This window comes from Acartia tonsa, chromosome 11, assembly GCF_053477335.1.
Source record: "Acartia tonsa isolate MP-2025a chromosome 11, ASM5347733v1, whole genome shotgun sequence".
In the NCBI taxonomy this organism is placed as follows: domain Eukaryota; kingdom Metazoa; phylum Arthropoda; class Copepoda; order Calanoida; family Acartiidae; genus Acartia; species Acartia tonsa.
Genome location: NC_137270.1, coordinates 37,305,151 through 37,318,837, shown reverse-complemented (window position 1 = coordinate 37,318,837; position 13,687 = coordinate 37,305,151).

Sequence of the window (13,687 nt, the reverse complement as noted above, 5' to 3'; positions counted from 1 at the left end):
TAATGATTCAACCAATAGAAATTTACTAAAGTCCCCAAAGTTGTAAAGTCAACGAATAAGAAATTATCATAAACTTTGGGGACTGGTGTAATTAATAGCCCATTGTCCCCTATCTCTATCTGGTTTAATGGATAACACTTCCCATCCTTGCCCGAAACAGCCTTTCATAAGAGCAAACACAAAATCACTTAACAAACAAGAACAACAAAGCAATTCGCAGTATAGCCAATTTGGGAGAGAAGCTGTATACTAGAATCTAGGAACTCTATATTCAAAGGAGTAAAGAAGGACAGAAAATAGCTTAAAACCATCCCAAGTCTTATAAATAAATAAAATTTAACTAAAACCATTCTGGGACCATTATAAACGTTCCCTAAAAATGGAGAACTTAATCGGTTCATTAAAAATCCTTACTACTTTATATAATAGGATTGTGCACATCATTAAGCAAGATTTGGTTTAGAGATACATAAAATAAGATCCCGTTCACAAAGGCTTTCCGAGGCTACATTTTTGCTAGTGACGTTCTTGATACCGTGACTGGCTAATACCATCCTTCAGTCAAACAGCCTATTTATTTCAAGACTTTCATCTGGAAGTCCTAACTTTTCTTGCTGTGATCAATTAAGCCTGTTTTGCGCAAATGCATTTCCCCTACTACAACTATCAATTTCGTACATGCCAGCCGCGAAACCATTTTTAACGGCTTTAGTTTTGACACGGTGTTTAATTTTATCTATTAACCTTCGCTAAACCTATGAGAAACTTCGCTGTAAAGGAAAACCGTATCAGTGGTTCAATGGTAGCGTGGTTCGCTACAGACAAAAACACCTTACTACTTTATATAATAGGATTTATCGCACCGTGTTATAGACAGCTTTCCGCGACTATTAAATTGAAAAATTATAAGATAATTTTATGATTTTTATTTTATGTTCGTAGAAAATTGTCAGTAATATGATTCTATTTATTAATTTTCATTATGACTGAGAACCGATTCTTATCTAGCGGATATTAATCAGTTTTGAAGCCATACTGTAAAATTAAAACTTACAGTTGAAATAAATATTTGTGTTAAATTCAATGATTTGTTAATTACTAAAGAATTTAAAATTAAATTGCACTTTTTACACAATAATGAGCTGCTCTTGAACTTGATTTTCTATATTTTAAAAATGTTTTTGTTCGATTGTTTAGGCTATGTAAGAATTGCTATCGGTGGGAATCGTCAGGAATAAGGTATAGCAAACAAGCGAAATAAATATAAAATAATATTTGTGGTGCAGAAAAAAGGTCATCAATTTTACTATGTGTTGCCACCCAACGAACAGCTGTAAATCATGTATAGGTTTCGTGATTTACTTTAGAATTAGTTTCGTTTTTGTATAAGATTAAGAAGATTAAAACAAGGATGACAACATACATAAGTAGCGAAGCACAATAAATCATTGATGGGAATACATACAAGTAGATTTAAAGTGTATTTATTTAAATCAGGAATAGATTTATTGGAGAAAATAAGCACTTATTTTGTATAATGATGACGGTCAAAGTAAACTACATAAAAGATGCTCATAACAATGGGAAAATTATTTTGATACTGACATCCTAAAAAAGTTTTAAAATTGAACCAAAACACCAAAGAAATGGGGAAATATGTAAAACATATAAAAATAGCCAAAAACCTGATAAAAGGCAACCGGACCGCCATGGTTGTTTTCTTAAAAAGACAGGAAATTTAATTTTTATATCCTTAACTTTAAAAATTTGGAAAATCGGACTATATACATTAGAGATATGGAAAAATAAGGGAAAAATTTAAAAATAGCCAAAAACCTGCAAAAAAGCAGTCTGACCGTCATGGTTGTTTTCTTTAAACAACAGGAAATTTAATTTTGATATCTATAACTGAAAAAATTTTTGAAATCGGACCATAAACACCAAAGGTATTAAAAATACAAAAATAGCTTAAGACCTGCTTAAAGGCCGTCTGACCGTCATAGTTATATTCATTAAACGACAGGAAATTTAATTTTGATATCTGTAACTGAAAAATCTGGAAATCGGACCAAAAACACCAAAGATATGGAGAAAAATGTAAAAAATACAAAAATAGCCTAAAACCTGCTAAAAAGCGGTCCGACCGCCATTGATGTTTTATAGTTAATTGTGCTCCTTAATAATGGGAATGTTGTCAAAAAATTTCAGCCTTTTATCTTTTATAGGAGCCGAGAAAATCACGTTTCCCTCAAACTAAGACAGACGGACATACGGACATTTCAAATTATAGAGTAGCTTCGCTACTAAAAACAAGGATTACTTATAATAACAGCGAAATTGTTTGAAAATTATATAAGCAAGATTTACGGTCAAACATTAAGAGAAATAGAAAAAAGATTACTGTAAATAAATTTAATTTTCTTATTTGTTCACTAATATTTTTCACCATTGTTGGATGTACTATTCCTTGTGTTTTGCAGACAATATATTTACTTAGATTGCACTTTTCTCATTATTTTTTATTTTTTAATTCTTACCTTTAGTAAGTATAATTTTATACAAAAAATGACTTTATACTGGCCTACAATTGGTCATTTTAAAATATATACTGGTCTTCCATTGGTAATCTGCCATTTGTATTGTATGACGTCATTTTTTATATGCACTATAAAGAGCTTCATTTTTCATTTTTTTATTAATTGGAAGCTTTACAAAGTGTCTCAAAAATCAGCATTGTGGCGTCATAAAAATGAGGAACTATCCATCTCTATTTTAGGGTTTTTTCCCACTTCTCCTCTCATCCCTCATTTTTATAACATCACGTGTCTGATTTTTTGAGACACTTTGTAAAGCTTCTATTAATTGTGGAATTAATTCTTAATTTGTCAGCTAGCCTGCTAAACTTTGCTTAAAGGTTTATTTGGGTACTAATTCCTCTTCCTGACTCATAGACGTCCAAGGGGGTCCCCCCCAAATTTTTTTTTTCATTTTACCCCCCCCCCCCCCATTTAAAATTTACCCCTACCCTGGGTGTGCCATAGGCACTCCCAACCATTTAGGAGGGGGTATTTACCCCCTCAAACAATTTTGGGGGGTAAAAACCCCCCTCCAAAATAAAAAATATCTAATAAAAAAAATTTTGCGCGCTTCGCGCGCATTTTTAACACTATATATTTAATAAAATTTAAATTACTCCCCCCAAAAATTTTACCCCGGGGGTAAATTTTGGGGGGGGGTAAACTAAATTTAACCCTGCCAACAGATTTCAGGGGGGGTAATTACTCCCCCCAATCAAATTTTATCCCCGGGGTAAAAATTTTGGGGGGGGTAAAAAAAATTTGCGGCGCGCTTCGCGCGCCATTTTACCCCCCCCCCCAAAAAAAAACGAATTACCCCCCCCCCCTTCAAAAATTTTTACCCCCCCAAAATAAAAAGCTTGGACGCCCCTGCCCTGACTATTTTCTTTTCGGGGGGGGGAGGGGGGGGGGTTTAATTTTGCGCAAAATTAAAACCTTTTACTGGCCAAAGTCAATAAATAAGGAAATTATGCCCCAAAACATGAATATCCCTGTAATAAGGTTTCCGCTCTGGTATACTGGATTTACTTGATTTACCTCACTCAACTTTCTGGCGTGTGTACAGTGAAAAAACTACCCCCCCCTTATTTTTGATTTTCTTCAAAATTAAGGGGGGGGTTAAAAATTTCCCCCCCCTTATTTTTGATTTTTGTCAAAACTAAGCGGGGGGTTAAAAAACTACCCCCCCCTTATTTTTGATTTTTGTCAAAACTAAGCGGGGGGGGGGGGTTTCGGTGCTCCGGTCTTCACATGTAAGCAAGCACCGAAAAAACTTTAAGAACGATATTTAAATCAATTTTATCTTTAAACTTTGCTACTGTTATTTTGAATCATTCTTGTCAATTGATGATAACAAAAGTATTATATTAGAATAATAAAATTAAGAAAATTTGAAATGACGATAAAATATGCATAGAATAGCACAAAATGTAATTAAAAATATCCACCATGGCTCGGCAGCCGCACATAAGCCTCAAATTTAAACCCGCCTGTGTGCAACAAAAAGAAATTCTGTCTGTTTAGGGATAGGTTTAGACATCCAGCTGAATTTTAAATTTATAGAATGTCGATTTCACTTAGGCTTACATGCGGCTGACGAGCCCTGATATCCACATCCACAAAAGCAGAGCTTTAAAATGTGATGGAAGGACAAAAAACATTTACGTTTGTAGAGCGTCAGAACATAAAGGGCTGAACATTAATCTAGAAGTCTAAACAAAATTGTATATGTTTTTGAAAATTAACTTAAGATACAGGTTAGTGCTAATGGACATACGTACATATCTAGGACTTGATTAGAGAGATGCTTCGCTTATAATATTGTACCTTGTTGTCCTGGGTATCAGTACTCCAAAAAGCAGCTGAATAGGATGATTATATCTTACAGAAATTGAAAATTTAAAAGTAATCATGCTTTTAAAGGACATACGGACTTTCTGGCAACGGATATAAAGTTGTTACGCTTTTAAATCATCATGCAAATTTTTTAATTGATAGGACGATTCTATCATGCCTACATTGAAAATGAGAGTAATCCATTTTAGACTTACGTACGGAAAGACACACGGACGTACTTACCCTAAGTATAGAAAAACCTCGCTTTTGCTAAAGAACGGACTAACGAACGTAACTCCCAATTGAAAAACCACGTATTGAGTGAAATAAGAAACTTTAGGGAGGAAGAGGACAATGGAAATTAAACTAAACAACAGCCTCCTTCCCCTTCCACAATACATTAAATATGGACCAATATTAATTTATCATCCATTGTCCTATCCATCCATCTATTCCTTTTTAAAACCTTGTCCTTATGGAGTTACCTTCTAACTAAACCTAATTTAAATCAAATCATAAGAGCTAAAAAAGAGATATAGGAGAAAGAGAGAGAGAGAGAGAGAGAGAGAGAGTGAGAGAGAGAGAGAGAGAGAGAGAGAGAGAGAGAGAGAGTGAAAGAGAGAGAGAGATAGAAAGAGTATGAATGAGAGAGAAAACATAAATCACATGGCATGAAAGTTAGGAAAAGTATTCTCAATTTCTTTTTTTTTTTTGCATGTGAAGCTTTTTTTACAAATAATATAACTAACTATTTGCTTCGTCCGTAGCCTCTAGGGAATAGCCAAGGCGGTTAGAAAAATAGCCTGAAACCAATCAAAACATTCATAAAACTTAACTAAATAGTAAAATCAATTAGGACCTTCAGTTTCCCGAGATCTAAGCTTCGGCGGACAAAAAAATAACCTTACTACTGTATATTTATAGATGGGTATGACCTATAATCATAAATTTGATTTTCAAAATTTATTTTGACACTAAATTATATTATTCCTTTTGTGATTTGAACATAAATGTCTATTTAACAATTTTCAATAAATCAAAGCGACTTTAGGTTTTGATAATTTGTATGATGCATTACTACTCTATAAATTTATGCTTTGTTAATTAAGCTTATATTTTATGGATGTTCTTTTATATTTTTTAAGAAACTAAAACCTAAATAAGTCTTGTAAGGTAACGTATCGGGTTCGATTCTGGTTTAAACATTTGTACAAATAAGGCATAAAAAAAGCATTAATCATAAGGGATTGGGCAACGGACGATAAGTTGATGTACCATTGTACACCCTCAATTATGCATGTTAAACAAAATTACCAATTCTGCATATCAAAACTATTGGTTGAAACATTTGGACACTTTACGTAATGAACCAACCAATCAAAATTCAAGAAAAATACCCAAGGTATTCAACGAATAAGAAAACGTTATTATAAAACTTCAGATACTTTGGTAATAACAGTCCGTGAAAAACAGGCACAATTTTGAATTTTTCTTATAGAATTTTTGTCTTTCTTCCTGACATTGAGTAATAGTATAAAGACGATGTGATTTTCTCAATGTAACTTTGCCCCAAACAAAAATATTCAAATTTCTCAAGATTATCTTGGATTGTCAAAGTGTCATGCGAGGCCACGCAACAAGTTGTGTATACAACTTAGTCTGGTAAATTGGCTTTTTGCCTTTCGTATCTCGTAAACTAAAAGGCAGTTATCTAATACTAGCGGTTACGCCCCTAGAGGCCTCTAAGGACACGTAAAATTGTTTCTTTTCAATCTATTTTAAAATCAGCTTTTTACAAAAAATATTTTTTTCGCCGATAGATGGTATTAGTTATGTTTTTATCTAATTGCAAATATGTCCGTAGAGCGGCGTTTTTTTTTTTAAATTTTTGTCGATTTCTCTGGGATGGTTAGTGTTACCCTCCCCAAAAATAGTTATAAACATTCCCGGGACCTATGAGAAGCTACCCGGTTAAGGAGAACTCGATCGATTCCGCAGTTAGTGAGATTCTTAGGTACAGACAAACAATCAAACATCCTGTTACTTTATTATAAGGATTGTATTGTATGATTAAGCTATTTAGATGAATTATTGTGTAAGATCTGGAAACTGTATTTTTTTTCATTTTGGGATGAGAAACCTATAAAATTGTATGGTATCAAAACTTTTAAATTTTCTTAACCCTTAATATTCCTAGGCCAGGTCTACAATAAATCTTACTGAAAACAAGTTGATTATGTTTGAGGCCTCTATATGGTGGGAGGAGGAATCGACCATCCAATTTAAATTCTAGTTTTAAAAAGAAAGAAAATTGGATAAAATGGTATTTTTTTCTATGAAGATGCACGTTAAGGAAGCAGTAACCGAGATCCTTTGCTACACATAGAGACATAGACAACCTGCTACTGTTTTACAAAAATACTTTTTTGAAAAAACTTTGACTCGAGGATTTGCGGTTTTTGGGAGAGAGAGGGAAAAGAGTGAAAGGGGAGAAAAAGAAGGAATTTCACACTGCATGTTAAAGGTAAATAAACATTTTTTATCTCTCCTTCTCTCTCTCCCTCCCTCTCTCTCTCGATCTTTCCAGCCGGCATGTCTATACTATACCTATCCTCTCGTATTTCATGCCAATAATCACGTAGAATAGTTGAGAGAACGTATTCTCTTGACAGAAAACAAGGATGACAATATCGCATGCCAGTAATGGATATAGAGTACGTGGATATATATATATATATATTGACGTGGGAAAATTTGTCGTCAATTTAGGTTGCTTCAAATTCAATGCTCCTCATTTATTAATCAATTCGTTCATCCAGTAGGAAGTGGTAAAGTAGGTTGTGGTAAAGTGGGTGGGTGGGAGGTATCGTTATTTTAGCCAGCTGCGAGTATCACTTTATTAAGATACTAGCTGATTCGCCCCTAGCCTCTAGGGGATTCGCCCTTTGATGTAGGGGGAAGTCAACCCTCCTATATAGAATTTGTTAAAAAAAATAGGCACCGCTACAAGCTACCTACTGCTACAGCCAACTGCTCCTATAAAAACAAGGATGACAACATCCATAAAAGCGAAGCACTGAAACGGTGGGACAAACGGACATTCACACTTGTATAGAGTCTGAACTGAATTATTTAGAATATAAAAGTATAAGAGTCGAAGCAAAATTGTAAGTAAATTTGTTGAAAAACTGCTTGATACAGGATAATGTTTATGGACATACTTACATTTTTAGGACTTGAAAAGTAGAAAAATCAACATGTTTAAAATGGACGTACGGACATTCTGGAAATGATTATAGAGTTGCTACGCTTTCTAAATCGTACAAAACTGCTAAAGGAATCACCATGCAAAGTTTCCATCCGCTAAAAAAAATTTTTTTAAATCTTTCTTTTAAAATCTAAAATAAGAAATTGGGTAATTAAATTCGACTCCCCCATCCTCAAGTGCCCCTAGAGGCCTCTAGGGGCGTAGCCGCTAGTCCTTATACTAAAGTAACAGGATGTTTGTCTGTTTGTTTGTCTGTGTATCTGTGTGTCTCGAAGGATCTCGCTAACCGCTGAACCGATCGAGTTCTCCTTAACAGGGTAGCTTCTCATAAGTCCCGGGAAGGTTTATAACTATTTTCTTGGGGGGTGTGACACCCCTAACCCCCCCCCAAAAAAAAAAAAAATTTCTTTTACATTTTTTAACTAAAATTAAAAATGATGGGGGGCACCCCACCCCCCCAAAAAAAACAAAAAAATTCTTCCCACCAAAATATTTATTTTACTTTTTCTTTTAAAATCTAAAAGCTAACCGCTGAACCGATCGGGTTCTTCTTAACAGGGTAGCTTCTCATAAGTCCCAGGAAGGTTTATTACTATTTTCTTGAGGGGTGGGACACCCCCCCCCAAAAAAAAAATAAAATATTTTTTTTACTTTTTCTATTAAAATCTAAAATAAGAAATTGAGTTATCAAATTCGACTCTCCCCTCCTCAAGTGCCCTAAAGGCCTCTAGGGGCGTAGCCGCTAGTTATATATATAGAAATCTGGTGCAACATCCAAGTATAATAATTTATTGATTATCACAATAAACCTATAGTGAATAACTATCTTTTCTGCTTAATCTATTATAGCCGTTCTTTAATGGGGACTAAAGGATAAAGTAACACATTCGTTTTTGTTGCAATATCGCTCGATCATTTAATACCTTGGGATTTAAATATCCATTTATGCTAAATTTTATTTGCTTAAATAACTCATTTATGTGTCTTAGCAGAAATACAGACACATATCCCGTTACTTTTTTACAAAGCACAATTTTTATTTATTTAAATTGACAAAATTTGGAACATATAAAATATTAATTATGCAGGGAGCCAAAGTGTCTCAAAATCAGCCATGTGACGTCATATAAATGAGGGATTATCCATCTCTTTATTATGGGTTTTCTTGTCCACTTTTCCTTTCATCTCCCTCATCATTATGACGTCACATGTCTGATTTTTGAGACACTTTGTCCCCCTCCTTAATTATATGATAAAAGTTTATGAGACATGTGGAATGATTCTAATACTTCATTCAGCTGAAAAGTACTTCCTAAAAAAGATATTGGAATATTCTATGATAATTTATTGGAACACACACACCCTCCCCCTCCCCCACTAACATTCTCCAATTTTATGAATTAAAAAAAAGTATGATAGCTTTAGTCATCCCAATATGATCCACTCAAAGAGCACAATGTGGTCAAATTGTTCCTACACTATGTTTACAAAGGTCCAATTAAATGAATTGATCATCTAGCCCTTACATATCTATCATCTTACCTGTCATTTAATTAAGCCCTTGTCAGATGTACTGAATTTTAGTTTCCGAAAGTTTACCTAGCTTCCGCGTCTTATCTCAATATTTACTGCTAGCTAAAAAAGCTTCAAACTTCAAAAAAAATCAAATTTTGAAAAATCAAAATTTTGAATGTATAATGTATAAACCGTTTATACATTATATCGCTTTTCCCTTTGACCGGAGTAGCTGAAATAGCGTTTGCAATAAATAGGTTATCGGCTATACAACTTTGGAAATTAGGGAAGAAATAGGCAATCCATTTTCAGCACATCCCTTGTCAGGTATGGGCATCCACAATGGATTTAAGGTTATGTACATGTGTAGCAGATAGACCTATAGTAAGAATGGCTGCGCTCCCTATAATAATAATGTGTTTGTAAACATATCCACTTTAGGAAAATATATAAAGGGAAGGAACCTTCCTATTATTGTATTTAACCCATCCTAATTTTGTAGATATTGAATTTAGTATTGGTAAAACTTTGTTATCAATTAACTTGTGAATATAAACTCTGTGTTATTGGGAATAGAAGGGAAGCTACTCTACAGTTGAAACTGAGTAACGTCCTTCCGTGGTGCCTGTGTGGTATCCGCCTAGGATAAATGGCAGACACCAGAGTTCAAAATGACTACGGCAGTGTGAACAGACGTGGACACCTATACTATAGAGAAGCTACGCTCTCTAGCAATCACTAAATAATAAACAGCATCTATTCAGTTGTTCCTTTATTGAAGGTCTAAGGATTACTAAAGTTATATACAACAAACAATAGCTACACAGATAGGAATAGATAATCATAAATAAAAGCAATATAATACATATACAATAGTCAGTTTGGGCAATAATGATCCCCCATCCCTGGGAAGGGTGGGGGGAATTAACAATGCAGCTTAACCATAATAAGGCTGTCAGATTCAATCATTAATTTTAGGCATAGGGAGGGGGTCGGCAGACCCCTTCCCCAGGACTCGGGGGAGGGCCTTTGGCCCTTCCCCGAACCCCAGTCAGGGGTGCCATAGGCATGGCTCGCGGTTGCCGAATACCACAACTCTCCCCTCGGAAGGCTGGGAGGGAGTCTCCCTGCCAGACTTCCGACAGTGGTTGAGGCCTTCGGCCCGCTCCTTAGGGCTAAGATATATACAAATGATAATGATTCAATGGAATCCTAGTGGTGATTTTCAGGGCTGATGGGCTCCCAACGTGGGATAGAAGGTAGAGGCTGGCTTTGGTTGGACACGTAGCTCGGCGCCGGCAGGTGTCAGGTTGGCGTGGGGCACAGCTGCTGTGGGGCCGGTCAGCAGCGGGGCATTCTGGTTGTTGTTGGCAGCGGCTGGGGCACTGGCTGCCAAGTTGACCGTCTGGGCGGCAGCCTGGCCTCCCGAGGGGCCGCGGGGTCTTCCAGAGGGCAGTCCAGGCCTGCCTGGGCGGTCATGCCCGCTATCGGCTGATTGCATGGACACCATTTCCTCGGCGGCTTCCCGGCCAATGGGAATGGCATCCCAGTCTACTGAAAAGTCCCGGGACTTGGCATGGGTGAGCCGGGCTCTGGCCAAGGCCTTCCTGTACAAGGTTGGATGGTACAGGAACACTTGTGACATCGCATTCATGGCGGCCCGTACACCTCCTTGTGCGGCTGCCAGGGAAATGATGGTCAGATCCCCCAGCAGTTTGAGGATCAACAACAGCAAACACAGTATGGCTGCGCCATCTCCCCACTCGTGAATAGCTTGTCTGAACCCAGCCCAGACATCCAGGGCGGCCTCTCCTTCCTCCGCCAGTCGGTCGATATTGTAGGACACGATCCCATGGTCGCCGGTGGCCGAACAGCTACCTTGCTGAACGCATGAGCCATAGGACAGGCCGGTCAGCATGGCGGCTTTATACGCTGGGAACGCTAGCAGCTGCTGCCAGTCGTTCAACTCAGCCTGCGAATACAAGCCTCCCGAACTAAAGTCATCCAAGGGTTCTGTCAGCAGCTGCTTGGGCGTATCCAGCGGGGGTGGCCTCTTCTTAGGTGCGGGGGTTAGCTCTATCCAGCCTTCCTCCGCGTGCACAGTCAGGGGGTAGGTGGAGGAGCAGGGAATCTTGGTGGCGTGGCCGCTATACACCCGTGTCACGGCGTCTACAAATCCTGTGGGTTCCACTGGTACTTTGTCCCAACATTCATTGCTTTCACGGACAACGTATTTGTTGCGTTGGCAGGTAAGCTGGAGCAGGACATCTCCCCTCAGCACAGAGAACGTGCTCCCCTGGACACGCACCGGGTGGGCCGGGTCTAGTTGCTGGAGCTTCCAGCAATTGGCCGCTACTTCTTCTGCCGCTGTGCTTTTCATGCGTGTCTCCAGGGTAAATCCAATGTAGCCTGCATGTATCTGGGCCTGCAGGGGGACATCCACATCCCTGGCCGATACCCTGGGCAGCGCTGCCGCGGCCGGGTCAGCTGCCACGAACAATGCTGGGTGGTTGGTGGCATGGGCCTCAAAGTCGCAGTTCACTATTGAGGTGGGGGTGGTCATGTTGATGAAGAACTGGGCTTGATGGTCAACCAGGAACGCATCCATCACTAGGCTAGGCTGGAGGCTGCGGATCAGCCTCAAGGGGCAATCTCTCCCCAGGTGGTCCCACACGTAGGTTGCTTCCCCAGTGATGCAAGACAGCTCAGAATGGGGACATTCTAGGGTCAGGTGGTCAGATTGGGACTCCACCCGTCCATCCTCTACTACGTAGGTCTCTTCCTTGACCAGCAGCCGTCGTTCCTGGAGCACTAATTCATTGCGGTACAGCTGGCCCTTGAAGTGGACGTCCTCCCCTTCACAACCCACCCCCTTGGGGCTGTTGACCAAGGCGCCCACCATGTCGAGGGTGAAGAACAGGGGATGGTTCAGCTGGAACGTCAGTGGCTGGGTCTTGCCTGGCAGCGTGTAGACTCGGTTCCTGGCCAGGTCTCGGCACGTTTCTGGATCAATCTTGGTTGGCCTCATGAGGGTGGGGACCGAGGTCACCTTGAGGTGACCCCATACCCCACACCTGAATGTCCACTGGGACACGGTGAGCTGACAACTGTATCCTGTTGTTTCCCTAATCTTGACTTGCTGCAGGACATGTACTTCATGGCCCAGGGGCACCTCCTGGTGTAGCGGTTCCGTGCTACACATCTTCTCCTTATTGTAGGCTGTGACATGGGTGGGGTTGGCGCAGTCCCACCCTACCAGGACGTAGCTAGTTGTAGGCCACACGGCTGCCAGCAGTAGTCCCCACAGAACCATCCACCAGTGTGAGAAACTACCAGACAGCCATCTACCTCGCGCACGCGGCTGGGGATCTTCGGCTCGGGTCACGGCTGCTTCTTGGGGCTGGACACGGCTGGGCTTCTCCTGGCTAGATACAAATTTCCATTGAGCGTTATCTTTGTGTGTCCGGGGCACCCCGATACCCTCCCCAATGACAGACTGACAGGCGACTGGCGCCTGCCTGGGTGTCGGCTCCCCTAGCCCCAAGGGGTCCCTTCCCTTGTCCATGGCATGCCCAGTGGCATGGGGCTGAAGTGCGTGTGGCACAGGCTCGCCCTGACTCACGTCCCTCCCCTGCCCTAGGAACTCAGGTGCATGTGGCACAGGCAAGTCCTTATATCCCCAAGTTTCAATCTCCCCAGCCTCTGGTGCAGGAGGCACAGGCAAGGTTGGGGTTTTACAATAATTTGGATACAATACATTTGTTAAATTTAACTTATCCTGGCTCGACTGGAAGTGCTGGGCAGCTGGGTTCCCTCGGCTGGCAGGGGGCGCTGGATGGTGTATGGCTGGGCTCTCCCTACAGGCTGGTGGCGCTGGCTGACTGGGGGTGACGGGTGTCACCCCTTCCTCTGGGACTGCTGGCTCGTTCCAGGATCCAGGTATCTCGGTGGCGGCGACGGTTGTCGCCCCAGGCACCAGGTTGGAGGTGCTGGATAGCACCCCCCAGTCATCGCAGGTGGCGGCGCCGGGTGGCGCCCCATACATAGACTCTGATGCGCTGGCTAGCGCCTCCTGCCTCTCTCGTTCAACGGCCGCCAGGGCCTCCCCGTACACCGTCTCAGTGACGCTGGGTAGCGCCCCTCCACTCTTGCTGGGTAGGCTCGGTCGGGCAGGTCCCATCATGTTTAGGCTAAAGGGCTGGGGCCTCAGAACTTCTGGCTCGGCAATGTTGTTGGGTTGCACAAACTCCGGCCCCAGGTGGTTGAGGCTGAAGCCCAGGCCAACCCGGTTGGGTTCAGCCGCGCCTCCCAGTACGTTGATCCTAGCTGGAACGGTTCCAAACTGCGGCATTCCATCGGCTCAGCCCGCTGCGTTGGGGGCGGCTGCCTGCTGCGGTGGTGCTGGGGGCGCGCTCCCTTCCATGTTGGCTACTCTGCTGGGCTTTCCTGGGGGAGCGCCCTTGTCTGCAGTGCGCCTCCGGCCGGCTACCTG